General features: G+C 40.0%; 1 protein-coding gene across 1 annotated transcript in view; it reads left to right on the top strand.

Annotated features, from left to right (window-relative positions):
- Positions 1-16,713, top strand: part of BMPER (BMP binding endothelial regulator) — a 212,142-nt gene that overhangs the window by 45,618 nt on the left and 149,811 nt on the right. The gene's annotated exons all lie outside the window — the stretch shown is intronic.

Raw genomic sequence — 16,713 nt, 5'->3', positions numbered from 1 at the left:
ATACCTCTTAAGAAGGTTTGGGAACACATTGATAAATTAAAGAATAAGTCACCAGGATCAGATGGTATTCACCCAAAAGTTCTGAAGGAACTCCAATATGAAATTGCAGAACTACTAAGCATGGAATGTAATCGGTTACTTAAATCAGCCTCTGAACCAGATGGCCGATGGCTAGCTAATGTAACATCAATTTAAAAAAAAGGTAATTACATTCCAGTAAACTTAATGTCAGTACAGGCAAAATTGGTTGAGATTATAATGAAGAACAGAGTTATCAGGCACTTAGATGAACATAATATAATGGGGAAGAGTCAACACTGCTTTTGGAAGGGAAATCATGCTTCACAAATCTATATTAGAATTCTTTGAGGGTGTCATCAAACATGTGGACAAGAGCAATCCAGTGGATATAATGTACTTGGACTTTCAGAAAGCCTTTGACAAAGGCCTTCACCAAAGGCCCTTACACAAAGTAATCAGTCATGGGATAAGAAGGAAGGTCTTCTCATGGATCAGTAACTGGTTAAAAGACAGGAAACAAAGGGTAGGTATAAATGGTCAATTTTCATAGTGGAGAGGGTAAATAGCTGAGTCCCCCAGATCAGCAGCCAGATCTAGGACCAATACTGTTCACCGTAGTCATAAATGATCTAGAAAATTGGGTAAAGAGTGAGGTGGCAAAGTTTGCAGATGATACAAAACTACTCAAGATAGTTAAGTCCCAGGCAGACTGTGAAGAGCTACAAAAGGATTTCTCATGACTGGGCATCAAAATGGCAGATGACAGTCTATGTTGATAAATGCAAAGTAATGTACATTGAGAAACATAATCCCAACTATATATACAAAATGATGGCGTCTCAATTAGCTTGCCACTCAAGAAAGAGACCTTGGAGTCATTGTGGCTGTGTCTGGTTGGGTCACAGAAACCCCCTTGGGACTGCCACCTGATGTGCTGGGACTACCTCTGAGCCTGTTTTCTCTGGCAGCTTGGGACTTCAGTACCCTGCCTTGTTGAGCCAGACACTCTAGCCTGCTGCAAACACAGACCCACAAAAATCACGTCCCCCAAAAGCTGCAGGCTTAACTGAAAACAGCTTAAGAAGTGCTCCTGTCTCTAGCACCCAGATACCCAGTTCCCTATGGGGTCCAAACCCCAAATAAATCCATTTTACTCTGTATAAAGCTTACACAGGGTAAACTCATAAATTGTTTGCCCTCTATAACACTGATAGACAGAGATGCACAGCTGTTTACTCCCCCATGAATTAATTACTTGCTCTGGGTCAATTAATAAGCAAGAAGTGATTTTTATTAAATGTAAAAAGTAGGATTTAAGTGGTTCCAAGTAATAACAGACAGAATGAAGTAAGTTACCAAGCAAAATAACATAAAACACGCAAGTCTAAGCCTATTACAGTAGGAAGCTAAATGCAGGTAAATCTCACCCTCAGATGTTCCAATAAGCTTCTTTGACAAACTAGACTCCTTCCCAGTCTGGGTCCAGGAATCACTCACACCCCCGTAGTTACTGTACTTTGTTCCAGTTTCTTTCAGGCATCTCTTTGGGGTGGAGAGACTATCTTTTGTGCCAGCTGAAGACAAAATGGAGGGGCTTCCAGGGCCTTATATAGTCTTTCTCTTGTGAGTGGAAACTAACCAGAGTTTGCAGTCACCTGGGCAAGTCACATGTCTATGAATGATTCAGCTTTTTGCAGGCCGACACCATTGTTTACATGTTAGTTTGAATGGTCCCAGGAAAACTCAGATGTGGATTGGCATCTCCCAAAGTCCATTGTCGGTTAAGTACTCCCAATTACTTGAATAATACCATCATTCTATGTTGACCAAATCTGTCTTATGTGCTTCCTACAGCAAGCACTTTAAATATAAGCATAGAGCCAACACTCATAACTCCAGATATAAAATGGTATATGCATACAAATAGGATGAATATATTCAGTAGATCATAACCTTTGCAAAGATATGTTACATGGCATATCTAGCATAAAACATATTCCAGTTATGTCAATTTACATTCATAAGCATATTTCTATAAAGCATTATGGGATGCAATTTCACAGTGGATAATTCTCAGAAAACATCTGCTCAATGTGCAGCAGCAGTCAAAAAAAGCTATTTGAATGTTAGTGTTAGGAACCATTAGGAAAGGGATAGATAATAAGATAGTAAATATCATAATGCCATTATATAAATCCAAGGTACATACAGACCTGGAATACTGTATGCAGTTCTGGTTGCACCATCTCAAAAAAAGGATATATTAGAACTGGAAAAAGTACAGAGAAGGACAACAAAAATGATTAGGCATATGGAACAGTTTCTCTATGAGGAGAGATTAATAAGACTAGGACTCTTCATCTTAGAAAAGAGACTACCAAGTGGGCATACGATAGATGTCTATAAAATCATGAATAGTGTGGAGAAAGTGTTGTTTACCCCTTCACATAACACAAGAACTAGGGTTCACCCCATGAAATTAATAGGCAGCAGGTTTAAAACAAACATAAAGAAGTACTTTTTCATACAACACACAGTCAACCTGTGGAGCTCATTGCCATGGGATGTTTTGAAGGCCAAAGGTATAACTTGGTTCAAAAAAGAACTAGATAAGTTCATGGAGGATAGGTCCATCAATGGCTATTAGCCAAGATGGTCATGCTCTGGGTGTCCTTAAACCTTTGACTGCCAGAAGCTGGGACTGGATGATTGGGGATGGATCACTCAGTAGTTTGCCTTGTCCTGTTCATTCCCTCTGAAGCATCCGGCATTGGTCACTGCCGGGAAGACAGGATGCTGGGCTAGATGGACCATTGGTCTGACCCAGTATGGCTATTCATATGCTCTTGCATTGAGATCAGAACTTAATACCACTTGAGAGAGAGGACCTACTTCATTAAGCTGTTTTCTAAGATCAGTGAAGTGCAAGACTTGATTATTTGCTAACATCACAATAGATGGGCAAAATATCAGTAATAATTATGTGATGGGTGCTTTAAGTTTCAATAGAGACATCCAGTGTCTTATAAGTACCACTTACAGATGTCCTGTTTTAAAAACTAAAGGAAAAAGGAACAAAATGGGGTTTTAGAAACCTCTTTTTTTAATGTTACTACAAAGAAATAAAAACATTTCAGGGAAAAAGTCATTTTTGATAGAAGTGTTGCTCAGTATTAACTCTACTTTAAATCATCATTGTTACTGTAATAAGTTAGCATGTTCAAAGTTTTTTTGTTTCAAGTTTTTATCCTTAAAATGCACTGGAAATAGCATCTCACAGGCCCTATGCGGACTAAGTGTCTCCTGTGATGTGCTGAGCAGCCTCAACTTCCAGTGGAGTCCATGGACTCTCTTCTCTCATTTAAAACAGTTTTATGACATCTTTTTACATTGGTGTAACTTCACTGACTTCAGTGGGATTGCTCCTGATTTCCACCAGCCCAAGTGAGAGCGGAATTAGGTTTAATGGTGGTTGAGGCTGCTCAGTGCCTGGCAGGAAATGCTTTCTACCTTACAAGATCTTACCAATAATGGGCTAAATTCATCATTGGTTTAAGTAGGTGCAGTCCCACAGAAGGCAATGGTGTCATGCTTGCTGCTGTCAGCAGCATATTTGGCCTTTAGTGGATACCACCCTGACTTCATCAAACAGGAGTCATATTGTTCTGTATAAATGAGTTGTCAATATGCAATATTTCCTATATCAACTCTCCTCCATTTCAAAAAACCAAAATGAACGAAGCATAACTGAGTGAGGTAAGATGGGGTGTTTGTCATGGGGAGGAAAGGGGAAGGAACCTACTGGATCAGATCTGAGATACATCTAGGCTAGTGTCCTGTCTCTGACAGTGGCCCGCACCAGATACTTCAGAGGAAGGTACAAGAACCCTGCAGCAGGTAGACGTAGGACAATCTGTCCCCCATCTAGGTCTCATCAGTCTCTACTAATTAGAGGTTGATTTAAACCTTGAAGCATGAGTTTTAATATCAATTCCAAAAAAAGGCTGATGTATTTCGTTATAACAGCTGCGGATATTTGTGATATCCATACAAAAGTCCAGTCCCTTTTGAATCTTGCACAGAGTAACAAGGCAGTGTTCCTTTTCTGACTTGTGCTCATTGTTATCTCTCTTGCTGCCCCCCTTCCCCCAACTGCTTCTTGCCTATTTTGTTTTCTTCAGAATTTGGGGCCATATTACCTTCTATGTAATTTAAATTGGAGGCAAACAATGGACCATCTTAAGAACTCTGATAGCAGTTTACTGCCTGTTCTGTGTCCTTTTCCTTTAAAGAAGGGGTTTGTAGAGAATCTCTTATCTGAGTGGTCAGCGGATGTCTTATTTAAGATACCTATCTAGTCATGCGATAGTATAGGAACAGCCTTGTGAGTGATGTGCTGTAACATGTGAGGACTTTATTAGATGAAAGGTATTTCCTCACCCCTAATTAGATTTCTACTGTGAAGTGAGATTGTAACTATTCCACATGGCTTTTGGGGAAGAGGAGAGGAGATGAAGTGAAAAAAAGTTACTGCAAGGATATTGTTTGAGGTGTTGACAAAGGACTTGTGGATTTAAACACCTTGTGACAGTCACATTTCAGTGTTAGACAAAACTATGGACTAAGAATTTACCTTTTTAATGACCTATGGTAGGGGGTCCAGCATATAGGTCCATCAGAGCTGGTAGGATAAATGGCCAGGGGATTAAAGTTAACTATTAAAGTTGGAAGAACAGCAAAAATGAGTATTGTCTTATCTGAATGATGATCTGCACTCAGTAAATTCATAAAAAGAAGCTATACTGATATTACTTACAAAAATCTACCTTTAAAATGTGTGGAAGCAGGGAAAGAATTAACAAGGATTTGAAGGGAATTTTAATGCATGTCAGTCAGTTAGCAAGAGTTAGGCTAGCTGTGACCCTAATGACGTAAGACTTATAAAAGCAAAAATAGTATAAGGCAAAGAAAAAGAACTGTGTAAAAAGTTATTACGACCTTGCAACTTAATAACCAAATATGCAGGCTGGCGTCTTCTAAAAGTAAGACAAATAAAATAGCAGAAAGGCTTATGTATAAACAAAATGTATTTGTTGCTTTTTACTGTCTGTATTATTGCTAGAAATTGTCTGTAACAAAGGTATAAAGGCTTGCTGTAATTGTTTACCAGTTGAGAGACCTGTCCGGGACTGGGGCGACCCTGTGTCCTATGGCACTCTCTCCCTCCATTGTAATTACTGAAGAAATAATAAAGTATTTGATTTTGCTGCACCCAAAAGAAAAAGCAAGAACTGAGTTTTTCTCTGACAAATGTTAAGGTAGCAAATTTAAGCACTCCAAAATCAGGAAAAATCAGAATTCCTGCACATCTTCACCCAATGAAGTGGTGCAATTCTGTACTGTTTACAACACAAGTTTGCCTATTGAATATGGCTGAGCCCAAAAAGCAGAAGAGAGGGTAATTATGACTTGTTTGTTTGTTTCTTTATGTGAATGTAGTGCCTCAGAATAGTGCCAGATTGAGTGCCCTGGAGACTGAAGTATCTTTTTTCATCTGTAGACCATATACAGACTAGGCAGTGGCTGAGCAATCTTCCTCACACTGCTATGCCCATGTTTCTTAATTCTGAACTAGACAGAGCCCGTTTCTATGGGTGTATAGGTAGTTCAGTCTCCAAGGATATTCAATCCTTATCCTCTTTGCTGAGCTCACTAACAAGGCTCCCCACTTAGCCGCATTTGTGCTGCTAGCTATTCTCTACTTGAAACTGGACCGAAACCTCCAGATAGGTCCCATCATACGTTGGTGTATGAGGAAGTGAGATACCTGATGACCTGGTAGGGATATGGAGAAGCAGCGGGGTGGAGTGGGGAGGTGAAAGGGCAAAGCAGGAAGAGGGCAGAGAGATGGGGAGCATGTAAAGGGCTGATGGGTGGGCAGCAGAGGTGACATGTAACTGGCTGGTGCCTGCCCACACTTACCAGCCACTACAGCGATCAGCATGCAGACAGTGCCAGTTGGAAATGGGATGGGGAGGCGGGGTCCTGCTGGCAGAGAGCCGGCATGCAGTGGGGGATGCACTGACTGACCAACAGGGGGAGTGGCCTGGCCCCACCAGGGCCAGCTCCAGGCACTAGCGAAGGAAGCAGGTGCTTGGGGCGGCCAATAGAAAGGGGCATGTCCGGGTCTTAGGCGGCAATTTGGCAGCGGGTCCCTCAGTCCCTCTCTTCCTCTTTGAGCTGCTGCCGAAGTGCCACTGAGCGGCTTTTTTTTTTCTCCCCTTTGCCATTCGGGGCGGCAAAAAAGCCGGAGCCGACCCTGGGCCCCACGCACTACAGTTTTGCTCCACCCCCAGCCTTGCACCTTCCACCCCCATCATCGGCCACTGGACACCCCCCCACACTCACTGCTGGCAGGGAGGTGGCTGGTGAGCAGAGATCCGTCCAGCAGCAGGACCCACCAGTACTGATTTGGAGGGGATGGGGGAGACAGAAAATATGAGACAGTTTGCCCATTTTTAAGAAAAAGTAGGGACACTAGTAGAAGGGCTTAAATACAGGACTGTCCCTTTAAAAACAGGATGTCTGGTCACCCTAATTCTTCAACTTCATGGCCTAATATGATGATCACAGGACAAGACAACAACAACTACCATCCTATTCATTTCACATGGGTCACTAAACAACTACTAGCTAATAACTTTTGGGTCGTTGTTGAGTCAGGCTGTATTCATAGTCGTGACATGGAGATGAAAGACTGTATTCTATTAGCACTTCACTGAGCTATTTAGTCCTTAGGGTGACTCCAAGTTTTTTGCTGGAAATGAAAATGTGTCACCACTCTATTGCCTGTCAGGAGTGAACTGGCTTGAAGTGACTCACTCTGGGGAAAGGTGGCCAGGATAATGTGGATCTCTTCCCACATAGACTGAAACCCAGCTGTTTTACTGTAATTCTTCTGTCTAGCATTAGTCTATATTTCTCGATTTAGGCCAGTGGAGTCTTTAGGAGAAGACCTGGATATTTTCCCCCTCAGTAAGCACCTACTTAAGTGAAGGACTGGTGACTGTAATCTGTTATTTCTCAGGTACTATTTCTACAAGACTGAGAGAGTGAGTTCCTGCTCACATAGTGGGGGAAAAAAAAGTTGGCTTACATGTTTTCTTTCTTACAGCCTATATTAAAATAGTCAGACTCTAATTATCTTAAGTGTCTCTTCTTTTGAAGTAGCACTTTTTTTTTTAAAGCGGGGGTGGGGGAAGGCTTGGCAAGAAAGTGACTCTGTGTGAGAAACTTCTCCATGGTTACAATTATCTTTAAATGGTAGTTTTCCAAACTCATAACTAGGTCCTTTTGATTGCACAAGCACTCATATACCAGTGTTACCCAGACTCTAGGCTTTGTGAGCTCTGGCATGTGAGGTATGTGGAGGTATGAGGTACCACCATGCTGAGAGAAGCCAGAGCTATTGAGTAGCTACAGATGAGGACCAGTTTTACATGAAATGTCCAGCTGGGGAAGAGGGAGAGAGGTAATAGGTTACCCGATAAGTAAAACAACTGGAGGCTGGATTATTGCATTGTTGGGATGGCTGAGTGTTGCACTATATCTGAACTGGAGGAATGAGGAATAGATGTCTTCTATGGAATTCCCAGGGAAGCAGTTACTGATGTTGGTCTTCCAAAAACATAATTGCCATTTGTTTCCAAGTAGCTAAGTTTCACACAGGCAATACCAACCTGCTAAGCCAGTCTTCTGAAGTGATTGGTAACAAATTATGTTTGAATGTGTTAAATTAGTTAAACTGGGGCACATGAAATTGGAGCCTATAACAAACAGAAATTTAAAAGTGGCCTGAACCCCAATCTCATTTGTACATGTGTAAATGTTTCATGCTATTGTGTAAGTGTACCAGTTGTAGAATTAATATGTAGAAAAATAATTTGCTCCTGATTTGCATCTATAAATGTGAGTCTGTGCAGGAAGTGTGTGACATTTATGTTTATGGAATGTTAGTGTGCAAAAACGGTATGAAGAAAGTTATGCACAAAGAAATGGAAGTTGCACTGAGAAAATTTGGTTCTAAACCAATAAGTAGACACATATTAACATTTTAGACACCTACAGTCAGTTAATAACTGATTTATATGGCACCATGATACCATTAGTTTGATTTTACAAATATTGAGAGCTACTGAAAAGTGATTCTTTTCCCACAAGACTTGAATTTGGAGGACAGGTATTCCAAGAATTTGCAGACAGTTTTTTTTTTTAAATCCCTATAGCTGGCAACTGAAGGGGGCACAAACTGTTCATAACTCCATCTTTCAACTAACCGCCAATTTGGTGGAAGCAGTTTCAGATGTCGTCCATATTGTTGTTTTTGTGCCTAAGACCATTGTTGGTTGATCCATTCATTAGGTGTGCTCTGATGCAACTCCAGATTGTGTGGATCTTTTGACTCAGGGGCAGAGTATGGAAACAGAATTTTGTGCAGAAATGGGAAAGTGACCAGTTGGGCTTTTGGTAAGAGTAGAGTATTCACTTCCCCTCCATCAGAACCTAAGTATAAAAAAGATTTATATAAAAAAAAGATAATGGAGAACAATTAGCACTAATACCTGAGATCTGAAAGGATTTTCAGGGGAGGGAGGCCTTACTAGGATATAGGGATAGTGTGAGGCACTCAAGGGCTGTGTTGGACCTTATGTAGCTATCTAGGGAAACATTTGCAAGTTTATTTTTCTGGATCGCTTCATTAGGGACCCAGTCCTGAGAGCTGCCTCTAATAGGTGAAGGGCTCTGAATGCATCGCAACCTGCAGGGTGAAGGGCTCAGAGTGCACTGAAATCAGCAAAACAAAAAACAACCCCTCCCCCCACCAGAAACCACCTCAAACAATGGACTGCAGACTTTCCCCTTGCTTATACATTACTTGTTCATTCAATAGATTTTCTTCAAACTTAGAAAAATATGCATTCCTCCCTGAAGACTGCGTACTGTATGTGCCAAGTCTGAAATTGTAAATCCATTTAATTTTGGATATATCCAAATACAAAAAAGTGTTTGAACAATCTTTTATTTAAAAACAAAATGGCTGGAAAAATACTGATTTTTTTTCATCCTTTAGTGTCTGTTTAGCCATTCAGACTGCCCTCAAAAATTCAATGCAAGTCTGAGAACTTTTAGTCCAATAGGAACCAACAAAAATAAGGCCATAGAGTAAAAATACAAGCAAAATAAACCACAATTTATTTGAAACACAATTAAATACTTTAATAATAATGCACAGAATCATAGAAATGTGGGGCTGGAAGGGACTTCAGGAGGTCACTAAGTCCTGCCCCCTGGGCTGAGGCAGGACCAAATAAACCTGTTACCTAGGCCATCCCTGACAGGTGTTTAGCCAACCTGTGATTAGAAGCCTGCAATGATGGGGATTTCACTACTTCGTTTGGAAGCATATTCCAGAATTTAACTACCTTTATAGTTATGCAATTTTTGCTGATATCTAACCTAAATCTCCCTGGCTGTAGATTAAGCTCAATAGTTGTTCTACCTCCAGTGTACCTGGTGGACAGTTGATCATCATCCTCTTCATAACAGTCCTTAATGTATTTGAAGATTTTTATCAGGTCGTCCCTCAGACTTCTTTTCTCAAGACTAAACATGCTTTATAACCTTTCCTCATAGGTCAGGTTTTCTAAGGCCTGGTCTAAGGGGGGGGAGGGGTCGAACTAAGGTACGCGAATAGCGTAGCTGAAGTCGAAGTACCTTAGTTCGGGCTACTCACCCGTCCAGACGCTGCGGGATCGAAGTCCGTGGCTCCAAGGTCGACTCCGCCACCGCCGTTCGCGGTGGTGGAGTTCCGGAGTCGACCGGAGCGCGTGGGAGTTCGAACTATTGCATCTAATCAAGACGCGGTAGTTCAAACTCCGAGAAGTCGAACTCTCCGCGTCGACCCGTGCGGTAAGTATAGACCTATCCTAAGGTATTTATCATTTTATTAGCTGTCCTCTGGACTGCTCTCCAGCTCATCCATATCTTTCCTAAAGTCTGGCACCCTGGATTGGACATAATACTCCAACTGAGGCATCATCAGTGCTGAGTAGGGCAGAACAACTGCGTCCCATGTCGTACCTGCAACAGTCCTGTTAATATACCCCAGAATATTTGCTTTTTTTGCAGCTGCGTCACTTTGTTGACTGATATTCAATTTCTGATTCACTATAATCCCCAAATCCTTTTTGGCAGTACTACCACCTCACCAAATATCTCCCATGTTGTAGCTGTGAATCTGATTTGTCTTTCCTAAGTGAAGTATTTTGCACTTGCCTTTATTTAATTTCAACTGTTGAATTCAGAACAATTCTCCCATTTGTCAAGGTCATTTTGAATACTAATCCTATCCTCCAAAGTGTTTGCATCCCTCCCAGCTTGGTGTCACCTGCAAATTTCATAAGCATACTCTCCACTCCATTATCCAACTCCTGAATGAAAATATTGAATAGTACTGGACCCAGGACAGACACCTGTGAGACTCCCCTAGATATGCTCTTCCAGTTTGACAGTAAACCACTGATAACTACTCTTTGAGTGTGGTCTTTCTAGTTATGCACCTGCCTTATAATAATTTCATCTAGACAGCATTTCCCTAGGTTGGTTATTTTATTTTATTTTATTTTATTTTACTTTATGAGATTGTCATTTGGGACTATCAAAAACATTACTAAAATCAAGATCTATTACATCTACTGCTTCCCTCCTATCCACTAGGCCAGTAACCTTATAAAAGAAAGAAATTAGGTTGGTTTGTATGATTTGTTCTTTACACATCCCTGTTGGCTGTTCCTTATAACCCTCTAAATGTTTAGAAATTGTTTAATAATTTGTTCCATTATCTTTAAACATACTGAATTTAGGCTGACTGGTCTAATTCCTGGGTCCTCTTTGTTCCCCCTTTTAAAAGATAGGTACTATGTTTTACCTGTCTCTAGTCCTATGGGACTTCACCCATCCTTGATGAGTTCTGAGAGATAATTGCAAAACATTCTGAGATTGCTTGAGCTGGTTCCTTAAGTACCGTAGGATGACTTTCATCAGGCCCCGATGACTTGAATACATCTAATTTATATAAGTATTCTTCAACCTGTTTTTTCCCTATTTTGGCTTGCATTTCTTCCTTCTTATTAATATTGTGTCGAGTATCTGGTCACCATTAACTTTTTTGATTTGAAGACTGAAGCAAAATAGGCATTAAATACTTCAGCCTTCTTGATTTCATCAGTTATTAGCTCTCCATCCCTGCTAAATGAAGGACCTACACTTTCTTTTGTCTTTCCCTTGCTCCTAATGTATTTTTAATAAGTCATCTTATTGCCTTTTATGTCTCTTGTTAGGTGTAACCTTAGCCTTTCTGATTTTTTGTCCCTACGTGCTTGTGTTATTCTTTTGTACTTAGCAATGTGTCCATGTTTCCATTTTTTGTAGGATTCCTTTTTAATTTTCAGGTCATGAAAGAGCTTCTGATGGAGCCAGATTGACCTCTTACTATTCTTCCTGTCTTTCCTTTGCATTGGGATAGTTTGCAGTTGTGTCTTTAATATTATCTCCTTGAGAAACTACCTACTCTCCTGAACACCTTTATCCTTTAGATTTTCTTACCTACCAGTTCTGAGTTTGTTGAAGTCCATTACCTTATTCTGCTCACTGCTTTCTTTTCTTAGAATCATGAAATCTACCATTTCATGTTCACTTTCACCCTAATTGCCATCCTCTTTCAGATTCACAACCAATTCCTCCCTGTTGGTCAGAATAAGTCTGAAATGGTGTCCACCTCATTACTCCCTCCAGATTCTGAAACAAAAAGTTGTCCCCAATACATTCCAATGACTTACTGGAAATTTTGTGTTTTGCTGTATTACTTTTCCAACAGATTTCTGAGTAGTTAAACTCACCTATCTTATTCCCATGTCTTGTGGTTTGGATATTTCTGTTGTTTGTTCAAGAAATGCCTCATCCACCCACTTGTTCTGACTTGGTGGTCATTAGTAGACCCCCCTACAATGATGTCACCTCTATTTTTCCCCTTTTATCTCTATTCAGAGGCCTTCATCTGGTCTTCCTCTCACCTCCTTCAGGACCTTAGAACAAGTGTGTGTATTCTTGATGTATAATGCAACACATATACTCCCTTTTTTTCCTGAACAAGCTATCCCCCTCTATACCAATATTCTGGTCATGAGATTTATCCCAACAAGTGTCTCTGATGCCAATCAAGTCATAATCTAGGTTAAGTACTAACACTTCCTGTTCTTCCTATTAATTCTGCATACTCCTTGCATTTGTATATTGACAGCTAAGATGTGGAGTAGATTTCCCCTCCATGATTTCATTCTTGTTGCTCCTGTGAGTCTATTGTAATTTTCCATTTCTTCCCCAACATTAATACTTTAAGATCACCTTGTTTTTATGCTTACCTGTATGCTTTTGTCACCTGCCTTCTTTGAAGCTAGTTTAAAGTCCTTCTCACTAGGGTGGTAAGTTGGTGCATGAATATGCTCTTCCCCTTTTTGGGTGGGTGGACCCCTCGCTTCTCAGTAATCCTCTTTCCCAGAGCAGCATCACATGGTCAAGGAAGCCAAATCCCTCCTATCAACACCACCTGCACAATTATGCATACATTTCCAGGATGTGTGTCTCTGCCTGTGACCTTGTGCCCTACTTGGAAGATGGATGGGAACACAGCCTGCACCCCTGACTCCTTCAACCTCACTCTGAGCCCTGTCGATGCTACTGATCTGCGCAAGGTCATACCAGGCAGCATCATTAGTTTGTAACTAGACATAAAGTGCCAGCATTGAAAACAAAAAAAATAGATACTGAATGGGAATATGTGACTGCTGGTAAAGGGTTAGGTATGTGAAACAAGTGATTAATTGCTATTACCCAAAATTGTAGTTAATTTAAAATGTGATCAGCAGTTCCCTTCTGCTTTGCACTGAGCCATCTTTGTCCACATTGCTTCCATTAAGAATTTTCCAATCTCATCTCTTACTAGAGCAGGGGGAGAAATGCATTTTTCAGGACACCAAAGCTATTCACTTATTTGGAACAAATTTGGTGAATACTTTTGGCAAATAAATCTTTGCATTTTGGCATTTTCAAAATGTCAGAATGGTTCATTTCATTTTGAAAATGTCATTTCAAATTGACATTTTGTTAAGAAAAAGTTGTTTTGAAACTATATTTGGAACGTTTATTCAACCCAAACTATTTTTTGTTTGTTTTTATTTTGGCAGAAAAAAAGGAAATTGTTATAAATTGAAACCAGCCAAAATTTTTTTCAGATATTTCAGTTTGGTCACCAAATCAGAAAATCAGTTATTTGCTCATTTCTGTCTGTCACTACAGCTGAGTCATCTACCATGTTTTTCCTCAGGAAGGTGTGTAAGAAAGTAGTTTTACTCCCATCTCTCATACTGCCTCTCACACAACTTTATCCGTGGCCATTTATAAACTGGATTGCACTCTGTCTATCTTTTACAAAGTGCTCTTTCCCAGGTACTAATGGCCTACTTGGTTTTGATGAAGGTTTGTTCTCCACTCTTATTTACCTTCACTATGAGACAGACATTGACAATGTGGATCACTCCATCTTCCTGGACCACATATGGGCATATTTGGTTCAGCTCCTACCCAAACACATCTTTTCGGCTCTATGGACTTTATTCTCATTTGTACTAAGGCCCCTTTACATTGCTCCAGTAGTGTAATTTTCATGAAGTGGGTGTGTTTCCAGTGGGGTCCCTGAGGGACTGGTTCTTGGCCCTATGCTAGTTAACATTTTTATCAATGGCCTGGAAGAAACCATAAAATCATCATTGATAAAGTTTTTAGATGATACAAGAAATTGGAGGAAATTGTAAATAATGAAGCAAACAGGTCATTGCTTCAGAGTGGTCCAGTGGGATGACATGGGAGAAAGCGTGAAGGAGTCTGAGGGAGAAACTGAGTGGTGGACAGCAAAGGCTGGGTACACTGGTAAAGTAAAGGCAGGATATTGGAGCACCAGCTCTGTCCTCTCGCTATTGTGAGAAGAGCATTTGTCTTTTCAGTTCCTGCCTTGCTGTATTGTATTTTTCTGCCTCAAACCTATCACAAATCTCATCTGAAAAAAACATTTCTCCCTTGCCTACAACTCATAATTTCTGTCTCCCTCTGCACTGATCTTGATTTTAGATTGGCCCTGTTTACATTGAGAAAATTCATGATGGTGTAACTATATTGGCAATATGTCTAAAGGAGATACAGTGCACTGACACAATGTGGGGCTGCCACCAGAGCCGTTTTCTTCAGCGTCTTACCAGATAAATCAGCACAGCAGTCAGCCCAGCTTTGTGGTAGCACACTTCCTTTAGTGGTTTGAAGCAGATGTATCAACATTGATGTAGTTGCGTGACTGTACATTTCCTTGATGTAGACAGGACCTCAGCAACTGTGTTGTTTAACTTGCTGCAGCATTGTGGGCTATGGCTTGTATGAAAGACACTACACAGAATGCAGTTTTATGGGGTATAAAAACTGAGATAAAAGTGACCTTTGCCTGTTCATTTCATTTAACCGTCTGAAGGACGCTATAGACAAAATGAGTACACAGGGGAAGATACTTTTATGTTCTTAATGTTTATAAACTGAATGCTGCTTGAAAACTTGGGGTATGTCTACACTTAAAATACTACAGAAGTGCAGCTGCAGCACTTCAATGTAGACACTACCTATTCCAGTGGGAGGGCTTCTACTATTGGTGTAGGTAGTCCACCTCCCTGAGAGGTGGTAGGTGGATTTTTCACACCTCTGACCAATATAGTTAAACTGACTAATTTTCTGTATGGACCAGGCCTTATATGATAATGCTAAAGGGCAACAAATCGTATGAGCATGTCCTCAGTAGGTATAAGCTGTCAAAGCTCCCTCAACTTCAACAGAGCCAACAATTTATACCATCTCAGGATCTGCCCAGTAGTTTGTAAAACCCTCCTAATTAACAAGCCAGAATTGGTTGCTCTTACTGAAAAATAATTAAGTACACAGAGTTTTGACAATAAAAGTGGGCTGTTAGTAAGCTGCCTGTGAAGAAGCTATCTCCCAGAGAAAACAAAACAGAAAGGGAGGCATGCAAGTGAGGAAACCAAGGGACCTGGTTAAAAAACAAACAAAAATAAAACCCTATAGCCAGCAGTGGATGGAAGGGGGACTGCACGTTGCCTTGTGATGTGTCCAAAAAGCATAATTAATTTATATTTGGCTGCGGTAGCACTCTTATAAATTGCTTTAAATTGAATGTGTATGACATCTCAGGGGACAACTTGTTTGTAAAATTGATTTAGGTCTAAAAGATTCCCACAAGTTGTTGTAGGAAGTCATAAAAGCAACACTTTGTCAATTATTAGAGCATTTGTTTGCAAAACATTTTATAATGAGTCCAAGAGCCACTTGGCTGGTATTATGCTGCAGTTTGGATACATTCTAAGATTCACATCTAGCTGTTTGTTTCTTTTTTGTTTTTAATAGCAAAAGCACTGTGTGAGCCACTCCACATTGTGTTAGACCCTCTTCTTCCCCTCATGAAAAGTATGGTAAAACCTCAAAGTTATGAATAGCAGAGTTACAAACTGACCAGTCAGCCACACACCTCATTTGGAACCAGAAGTGCGCAATCAGGCGGCAGCAGAGACTGCTCCCTCTCCCCCAAAAGCAAGTACAGTACAGTACTGTGTTATATGAAAACTCTTTTTTTTAATAAAAAGGGAAAACAGCATTTTTCTTCTGCATAATAAAGTTTTGAAGCTGTATTAAGTCAATGTTCAGTTGTAAACGTTTGAAAGAACAACCATAATGTTTTGTTCAGAGTTGCGAACAGCCTTCATTCCTGAGGTGTTTGAAACTCAGAGGTTCTACTGTATGAGAGGGAGAGACCCCGAAGGGTAAGAGTGCTTGTTTTATTGTTTATTGCTGTTGTGATTGAAACTGAACTTGTATTTCTTGAGCTCTGTGATCATAAACAGATTGGGGGTAGTTACACATCACTTCTGAATTGTGCCACAACATTTTAATAGCATATATTGCTACTAAATTGAACTTTCATATGTGCACAAAATACACTATATAGTTCATATCTGATTTCTTTTGATCTACACAGATCAGAAAATTTTAAAGATTAGAGGAAATACACTGATGTTTGGAGTGTTTTGATTTTGTTTTCACTAATGCTGATCTTTATAGTGCTTTACATTTATTTTTAAAGCATATTTGAGTAAATGTAGGCACTGAAAATGTTCAGAGTTAGTCTTTTGTATGAGACATAAAAAGTGATCTGTCCACTTGTAATAATTAAAATTCCCATTTATAAGAACTCATGTCATGCTTTAGTGCCAGGGCCAAATTCCATCTTGTCAATACAGTCTATCTACTTAAATTCACATTGTGGTTTAAATTGGATATTACTTTATTCTTTAATTTTCAGTCCTATGAGTGTTTGTGTTGTTAAACCACAGATGTGTTCCAACCTTGACATAGCTGAATGTCACTGATGGGTAAAGTGATTACTATATATTGTAAGACTAATCTATGCTAATAAAGCACTTTTGAGATCCATGGACTTTTTTTTTCTTTTTTAAAAAGCTAACGCAC

The sequence above is a fragment of the Mauremys mutica genome, chromosome 2, assembly GCF_020497125.1.
Source record: "Mauremys mutica isolate MM-2020 ecotype Southern chromosome 2, ASM2049712v1, whole genome shotgun sequence".
Taxonomy (NCBI): domain Eukaryota; kingdom Metazoa; phylum Chordata; order Testudines; family Geoemydidae; genus Mauremys; species Mauremys mutica.
This window is presented reverse-complemented; position numbering and strand designations above follow the sequence as displayed.